This window comes from Heterodontus francisci, chromosome 41 (assembly GCF_036365525.1).
Source record: "Heterodontus francisci isolate sHetFra1 chromosome 41, sHetFra1.hap1, whole genome shotgun sequence".
Taxonomy (NCBI): Eukaryota; Metazoa; Chordata; class Chondrichthyes; order Heterodontiformes; family Heterodontidae; genus Heterodontus; species Heterodontus francisci.
In genome coordinates this window covers 36,226,806-36,236,499 of record NC_090411.1, presented here as the reverse complement: position 1 = coordinate 36,236,499, position 9,694 = coordinate 36,226,806, and positions in this window count along the sequence as shown.

Here is a 9,694-nt window from a genome sequence, read left to right as displayed (position 1 = left end):
GTCAGACTCTGCATGTTTGTGTGGGATGGATTGTAACTGGATTTGTTCTAATCATCAGGATAAGAAATGAAGTTGCTACCTGTAGAATCCCATGTTCACTCCGCGAGCTGAATATTTTCAGTTGTGCCAAAATGTTGTGTATTTGGATTTCCAAAAGGAATTCAGTAAAGTGCCACATAAAAGATTACTGCACAAGATGGGCACTTCAAGAAATAATGGGGAGTTGGAACCATTTCCGGGTCCTGGCCCTGCACTGACTGTTGGCAAGCCTGCCTGAGCCATCTCCCAGAGGCGGGCCCTAAGTAGCTGCCTCCAGTTAAGGATGGCGAGTGGGTTCCTGAGGGTGCAGGCGCAACCAGAGGTGGTCGCTGCCACTGTTGGGGAACACGAGAACAACTCCATCTTGAGGTGTCCTTAAAGAGATTAGAATTTAATAAAATAAACATTGGCCACAGATGGAGGGGAAACTCCTCTTCAGGATGGCCAGCAGCAGCTGTGACCGCAGCTCCGCTGGGCAGGATTCGTGTAGGAGGCCACACGGGACCCCCACCCGCTCCCCCAGGCCAGCTGCCGCTGGGCACCTGCCAGCATCGGCCCTCAGTGGGGTCCCGTCCACCATTGGGAAGATCCCAGTGCCTGCCCCAATCAGCCCACAAATGGGCATTTAATTACGCAGATGGTATGCAGGCAATCGCCTGCGTCTGGAAAAATTGCCCAGAGGCAGGAACGCATGGCCCACTGACCCAACACCAAATTCTTAGAAATTCCTTCTGGTCCTGTCTTTAAGCTCACCTTGTGGGACTGGGAATATTTTGCCCAATAAGAGCTCATGATGTTTGGGATAATGGCATGGATAGAGCATTGGCTAACCCAACTATTTACAATCTATATCAATGACTTGGATGAAGGGACTGACTGTATTGTGAAATTTGATGACGATACAAAGATATGTGGGAAAGCAAATTAGAATCATATAATGGTAACAGCACAGAAGGAGGTCATTCAGCCTGTAGTGCAAGAGTAACTCGGCTAGTCCCACTCCACTGCCTTTTCCCTGTAGTCCTGCAAATTTTTTCTCAATATAATTACCCTTTTGAAAGCCTTTGCATTTCAGATCCTAACCACACGCTGTGTAAAAAAAAAAAAAAAGTTTTTCCCCATGTTGCCATTGATTCTTTTGCTATTTCCCTTAAATCGGTGTCCTCTGGTTCTTGAACCTTCTGCCAATGGGAAAAGTTTCTTTCTATCTACTCTTTTCAGACCTCTCGTGGTTTTGAACATCTCTATCGAATCTCCTCTCAACCTCTTTAACGCGAACAGCCCCAGCTTCACCAATCTATCCTTATCCCTGGAATCGTTCGTGTAAATCTTTTCTGCACCCACTCTAATGCCTCCACATTCTTCCTGAAGTGTGGTGCCCAGAATTAGACACAATACTCCAGTTGAGACCAACTAGTGTTTTATAAAGGTTCACCATAACTTCCTCGCTTTTGTGCTGTATGCTTCTATTTATAAAGTCCAGGATCCCATATGCCTTAATAACAGTTTTCACAACCTGCCCTGCCATCTCAAACAATTTGTGCATGTATACCCCAGGTTCCTCTGCTCATGCACTGCCATTAGAACTGTATCCTTTAATTTATATTGTCTCTCCTCATTCTTCCTATCAAAATGTATCACTTCACTGTATTAAATTTCATCTGCGAGATGACCCCCTAGCCCCCCGCCCCATTCTACCAGCCTGTCTATGTCCTTTTGAGGTCTATCACTAAACTCCTCACAGTTCACATTTCCAAGTTTTATGTCATCTGAAAATTTTGAAATGTGCCCTGTATACCCAAGTCTAGTTCAAAAATATAGATGAAGAGAAGCAGGGGTCTTAATACCGACCCCTGGAGAACCCCACTGTATACCATCCTGCAGTCTGAAAAACAACCATTCACCACTAATGTTTCCTGTCACTCAGCCAACTGAGTTTTGAGGTGGACACAAATAATCTTCAAAGAGATATAGATAGGTTAAATGAGTGGGCAAAAATTTGGCAGATGATCTATAATGTGGGAAATTGTGAGATTATCCACTTTTGTAGGAAGGATTAAAAAAACAAAATATTTAAATCGAGAGAGATTATGGAATGCTGCAGTACAGATGGATCTGGGTGTCATAAATGAAACACAAGTTAGGCAGGTACAGCAAGTAATTAGGAAGGGAAATGGAATGTTGGCCTTTATTGTAAGAAAGATGGAGTATAAAAGTAGAGAAGTCTTGCTACAGCTGTGCAGGGCATTTGTGAGACCACACTTTTTTTTTTATTCATTCATGGGATGTGGGCGTCGCTGGCCAGGCCAGCATTTATTGCCCATCCCGAATTGCCCTTGAGAAGGTGGTGGTGAGCTGCCTTCTTGAACCGTGCAGTCCATTTGGGGTAGGTACACCCACAGTGCTGTTAGGAAGGGAGTTCCAGGATTTTGACCCAGCGACAGTGAAGGAACGGCGATATAGTTCCAAGTCAGGGTGGTGTGTGACTTGGGGGAACTTGCAGGTGGTGGTGTTCCCATGCATTTGCTGCCCTTGTCCTTCTAGTTGGTAGAGGTCGGGGGTTTGGAAGGTGCTGTCTAAGGAGCCTTGGTGCATTGCTGCAGTGCATCTTGTAGATGGTACACACTGCTGCCACTGTGTGTCGGTGGTGGTGGGAGTGAATGTTTGTAGAGGGGTGCCAATTAAGCGGGCTGCTTTGTCCTGGATAGTGTCGAACTTCTTGAGTGTTGTTGGAGCTGCACCCATCCAGGCAAGTGGAGAGTATTCCATCACACTCCTGACTTGTGCCTTGTAGATGGTGGACAGGTTTTGGGGAGTCAGGAGGTGAGTTACTCTCCTCAGGATTCCTAGCCTCTGACCTGCTCTTGTAGTCACGGTATTTATATGGCTCCTCCAGTTCAGTTTCTGGTCAATGGTAGCCCCTAGAATGTTGATTGTGGGGGATTCAGCGATGGTAATGCCATTGAATGTCAAGGGGAGATGGTTAAATTCTCTCTTGTTGGAGATGGTCATTGCCTGGCACTTGTGTGGTGCGAATGTTCCTTGCCACTTATCAGCCCAAGTCTGGATATTGTCCAGGTCTTGCTGCATTTCTACACGGACTGCTTCAGTATCTGAGGAGTCACGAATCGTGCTGAACATTGTGCAATCATCAGCGAACATCCCCACTTCTGACCTTATGATTGAAGGAAAGTCATTGATGAAGCAGCTGTAGATGGTTGGACCTAGGACACTACCCTGAGGAACTCCTGCAGTGATGTCCTGGAGCTCAGATGATTGACCTCCAACAACCACAACCATCTTCCTTTGCGCTAGGTATGACTCCAGCCAGCAGAGGGTTTTCCCCCTGATTACCATTGACCTCAGTTTTACTAGGGCTCCTTGACGCCATACTTGGTCAAATACTGCCTTGATGTCAAGGGCAGTTACTCTAACCTCACCTCTTGAGTTCAGCCCTTTTGTCTATGTTTGAACCAAGGCTGTAATGAGGTCAGGAGCTGAGCGGCCCTGGCGGAACCCATACTGAGCGTCACTGATCAGGTTATGGCTTAGCAAGTGCCGCTTGATGGCACTGTTGATGACATCTTCCATCACTTTACTGATGATAGAGAGTAGGCTGATGGGGCGGTAATTGGCCGGGTTGGACTTGTCCTGCTTTTTGTGTACAGGACATACCTGGGCAATTTTCCACATTGCCGGGTAGATGCCAGTGTTGTAGCTGTACTGGAACAGCTTGGCTAGGGGTGCGGCAAGTTCTGGAGCACAGGTTGTCTACTGTTGCCGGAATATTGTCAGCTAGGAGTACTGTGTACAGTTTTGGTCTCCTTATCTGAGGAGGGATATACTTGCATTGGAAGCAGTTCAGAGAAGGTTCACTGTTGATTCCTATGATGAAAGGGTTGTCTTATGAGGAAAAGTTGAGCAGGTTAGGCCTATATTCATTGGCGATTAGAAGAATGAGAGGTGATCGTATTGAAACATAAGATTCTGAGGGGGCTTGACAGGGTAGATGCTGAGAGGATGTTCCCCCTCATGGGGATATCTAGAACTGGGGGTATAACTTCAGAATAAGCAGTCACCCATTTACGACAGAAATGAAGAATTTCTTCTTGGAGGAATTCTCTGCTCCAGAGAGCTGTAGAGGCTGAGCCCTTGAATATATTCAAGGCTAAGATGGACAGATTTTGAACTATAGAGAAGTTGAGGGTTATGGGGATCTTATTGAATGGCGGAGCAGGCTGGAGGGCTGTATAGCCTACTCCTGCTCCTATTTCTTTTTGTGGAACTTCCATTGCAGCCAATGGGATGTCTGTGTGGAACATAACCGCAACCTGCAGTGTTGCAGATGTACAACCAGGCTGCTGCACACCCAAGTGTGTGTGCTCGCACCTCACCACCACCATGCATTTATATAATGATCTTATGGTAATAAACATCTTAAGTTTGTTTTTTAGAATTAAAAAATGCAAAGTAGCGATTATCAGGAGAATTGAGAGAGGACCAATGGCAAAGCCAAAGGAGGTAGATTGTGAGGAGGCTTCTTAAAATATTATATCCCAAAGTGCTTTGCAGCCAGCTAAATATTTGACATCTTGGCACAGTTATAAAGAAGGTAATGGTGCAGCCAATTTGCACACAATTTTCCAGAAACAGCAGTGAGATAAATTACCAATCTTTTTTAGTGATATTGAGGGTTAAATATTGTCCAGAACAGCAGTGTGAACTCCTCTGCTCATTGAAATAGTGCCATGTGATCCTTTACGTTCACCCGAGGAGACACAGAAGGCCTTAATTTAACGCCTGATCCAAAAGAAGGTACCTCTGACAGTGTAGCACTTCCTCAGTACTGCATTGGAGTGTCAGCCTGAATTATATGCTCAAGTCTAGAGTGTGCCTTGAACCTATGACTTGCATCACAGGGGTAAGTATTACCCACTGAGCTATGGCTGATGCAGGCAGATTGAAACCAGTAAACTCAAAATCTGATGTGCTGAGATTCTGTGTGCTCTTAAAGTCTGGTTTGATGGAACTATCTCAGTGGCGTGACACCTGTCCATCTGGATCCTTGGCTTAACCAGAATGTACTTCAACAGCTGAAAGTGAGAGGAGAGGGTGCCAAGCTGTTACCACCCAGGCAGTGGCATGGACAGATGAGGGGAATTCAGATATCATCTCAACAATAGTCTCATTCATAGTTCAATTCAGTAAAAATCTCTTGAGGAAATGATAAGTTGATAAAACCCTGCATTTGGTGCAGATCATTATAAATAGCACTGACCTACATTTAACAAAATGGGGCAGTTTCCACAATAAAAAAATTATGAATACTTGGAAATATGAAATAAAACCCAAGGGAGGTGGAGGAGGGGTGGGAACTGGGGAGGTGGGGTGGGTTAGGGAAGGGGTTCAGGGGGGTGTGGAGGAGGGATGGGGACGGGGAGATGGGTGTGGAGAAGGGAAGGGGTTCAGAGGGTGGGGAGGGAGTAGGGATTGGGCATTAAGGAAGGGGTTCGGGGGTGGGTGAACATATGAATTAGGAGCAGGAGTAAGCCACTCGGTCCCTTGAGTCTGCTCCGTCATTCAACAAGATCATGGCTGATCTGATTGTAACCTCAACTCCACATTTCCACCTACCCCCAATAACCTTACACCCCCTTGCTTATCAAGAACTTATCTATCTCTGCCTTAAAAATATTCAAAGACTCTGCTTCCACTGCCTTTTGAGGAAGAGAATTCCAAAGACTCACGACCCTCAGAGAGAAAAAATTTCTCCTCATCTCTGTCCTAAATGAGTGACCTCTTATTCTTAAACAGTGATCCCTAGTTCTAGATTTTCCCACAAGAAGAAACATCTTTTCCACATCCACCCTGTCCCGACCCCTCAGGATCTTATATGTTTCAATCAAGTTGCCTCTTACTCTTCTAAACTCCAGCGGATACAAGCCTAGCCTGCCCAACCTTTCATCATAAGACAACCCACCCATTCCAGGTATTAGTCCAGTAAACCTTCTCTGAACTGCCTCCAATGCATTTACATCCTTCCTTAAAGAAGGAGACCAGTATCGTACACAGTACTCCAGATGTGGTCTCACCAATGCCCTGTATAGCTGAAGTAGAACCTCCCTACTTTTGTAGTCAATTTCAAAGAACAGTACAGCACAGGAACAGGCCATTCGGCCCTCCAAGCCTGCGCCGATCTTGATGCCTGCCGAAACTAACACCTTCTGCACTTCCCAGGTCCGTATTTCCTCTATTCCCATTCCATGCATTTGTCAAGATGCCTCTTAAACGTCACTATCGTACCTTCTTCCACCACCTCCCCCGGCAGCAAGTTCCAGGCACTCACCACCCTCTGTGTAAAAAACCTTGCCTCGCACATCCCCTCTAAACTTTGCCCCTCTCACCTTAAACCTATGTCCCCAAGTAACTGACTCTTCCACCCTGGGAAAAAGCTTCTGACTATCCACTCTGTCCATGCCGTTTATAACTTTGTAAACCTCTATCATGTCGCCCCTCCACCTCCGTCGTTCCAGTGAAAACAATCCGAGTTTATCCAACCTCTCCTCATAGCTAATACCCTCCAGACCAGGCAACATCCTGGTAAACCTCTTCTGTACCCTCTCCAAACCCTTCACGTCCTTCTGTACGCAATATTCCAAGTTTGGCCTAAAGTTCTGTACAGTTGCAGCATGACTTGCCAATTTTTATACTCTATGCCCCGATCGATGAAGGCAAGCATGCCGTACGCCTCCTTGACTACCTTATCCACCTGTGTTGCCACCTTCAGTGATCTGTGGACCTGTTTGCCCAGATCTCTCTGCCTGTCAATACTCCTAAGGGTTCTGCCATTTACTGTATACTTCCCACCTGCATTAGACCTTCCAAAATGCATTACCTCACATTTGTCTGGATTAAACTCCATCTGCCATTTCTCCGCCCAAGTCTCCAACCGATCTATATCCTGCTGAATCCTCTGACAATCCTCATCACTATCCGCAACTCCACCAACCTTTGTGTCGTCCGCAAACTTACTAATCAGACCAGCCACGTTTTCCTCCAAATCATTTATATATACTACAAACAGCAATGGTCCCAGCACTGATCCCTGCAGAACACCACTAGTCACATCCCTCCATTCAGAAAAGCACCCTTCCTCTGCTACCCACTGTCTTCTATGACCGAGCCAGTTCTGTATCCATCTTGCCAATTTCCCTCTCAATAAATGATAACATTCTATTAGCTTTCATAATGACTTGCTGTACCTGCATACTAACCTTTTGCGGTTCATGTACAAGGACACCCAGATCCCTCAGCATCTCCGAGCTCTGTAATCTCTCACCATTCAGATAATATGCTTTTTTATTCTGCCTGCCAAAATGGGCAATTTCACATTTTCCCACATTATACTGTATTTGCCCAATCACTTTACCTATCCATATCCCTTTGTAGCCTCCTTATGTCCTCTTTGCAACTTACTTTCCTACCTATCTTTGTGTCATCAGCAAATTTAGTAACTATACCTTTGGTCCCTTCATCTAAGTCATTTATATAAATTGTAAAAAGTTGAGGCCCCAGCACAGATCCCTGTGGCACACCACTCGTTACATCTTGCCAAGCAGAAAATGACCCATTTGTGCCTACTCTCTGTTTCCTGTGAGCTAACCAATCTTAGAGTCATAGAGTTATACAGCACAGAAATGGGCCCTTCGGCCCATCATGTCCGTGCCAGCCATCAAGCATCTATCCATTTTAACTCCATTTCCTAACACTGCTATGGCTTTTCAAGTGCTCATCTAAATCTTAAATGTTGTGAGGGTTCCTGCCCTTCAGGCAGTGTGTTCCAGATTCCAACCACCCTCTGGGTGAAAAAGTGTTTCCGCAAATCCACTCTAAATCTCCTGCCCCTTACTTTAAATCTATACCCCCTGGTTATTGACCCCTTCGCGAAGTGAAAAAGTTTCTTCCTATCTCACCTATCAATGGCCCTCATAATTTTGTATACCTCAATCGGGTCCCCCCTCAGCCTTCTCTGCTCTAAGGAAAACAACCCTAGCCTATGCAGTCTCTTTTCATAGCTGAGATGCTCCAGCCCAGGCAACATCCTGGTGAATCTCCTCTGCACCCTCTCCAGTGCAATCACATCCTTTCTATAGTGTGGTGACCAGAACTGTACACAGTACTCCAGCTGTGGCCTAACTAGCGCTTTATACAGCCCCGTCATAACCTCCCTGCTCTTATATTCTATGCTTCGGCTAATAAAGGCAAGTATCCCATATGCCTTCCTAACCACCTTATCTACCTGCTGCCTTCAGTGATCTATGGACAAGTACACCAAGGTCCCTCTGTACTTCTTAGGATCCTACCATCCATTGTATATTCCCTTGCCTTGTTGGTCCTCAAAATGCATCACCTTACACTTCTCAGGATGAAATTCCATTTGCCACTGCCCAGCTGATCTATATCATCCTGTAATCTAAGGCTTTCCTCCTCACTATTTACGACACCACCAATTTTCGTGTCATCTGCGAACATACTGATCATACCTCCTATATTCATGTCTAAATTATTAATGTATACTACAAACAGTAAGGGTCTCACACCGATCCCTGCGGTACACCACTGGTCACAGACTTCCAATTGCAAAAACAACCCTCGACCATCACCCTCTGCCTCCTGCCACTAAGCCAACTTTGGATCCAATTTGCCCTGGATCCCATGAACTCTTACCTTCTTGACCAATTTCCTTTGGGGTACCTTATCAAAAGCCTTACTGAAGTCCATGTAGACTACATCAACTGCTTTATCCTCATCTGCACACCTAGTCACCTCCTCAGAAAATTCAATCAAGTTTGTTTGACACGATCTCCCCCGACAAAGCCATGCTGACTATCCCTGATTAATCCCTGCCTCTCCAAGTGGAGATTAATCCTGTCCCTCAGAATTTTTTCCAATATTTTCCCAACCACTGATGTTAGACTCACCAGCCTTAAATTACCTGGTTTATCCCTACTACCCTTCTTGAATAATGGTATCTCATTTGCTATCCTCCAGTCCTCTGGCACCTCTCCTGTGGCCAGAGAAGATTTGAAAATTTGTGTCAGAGCCCCTGCTATCTCCTCCCTTGTCTCACATAACAGCCTGGGATACATCTCATCTGGGCCTGGGGATTTATCCACTTTTAAGCCCGCTAAAACCGTTAATATCTCCTCCCTTTCAATGCTAATTTGTTCAAGTATATCACAATCCCCCTCCCTGATTTCCACACCGACATCGTCCTTCTCCTTAGTGAACATAGATGAAAAGTAATCATTTAAAACCTCACCTATGTCCTCCAGCTCCACACACACATTGCCACTTTGGTCCCTAATGGGCCCTACTCTTTCCTTGATTATCTTCTTGCCCTTAACATACTTATAAAACGCCTTGGGATTTTCCTTAATCTTGCCTGCCAGTGTTTTTTGATGCCCCCTCTTAATTACTTTTTTAAGTACCCCACTACACTTTCTATACTCCTCTAGTGCCTCTGCTGTTTTCAGTGCTCTGAATCTGCCATAAGACTCCTTTTTTTCCCCCCCTTATCCAATCCTCTATATCCCTTGACATCCAGGGTTCAGTTTAGTTTAGAGATACAGCACTGAAACAGGCCCTTCGGCCC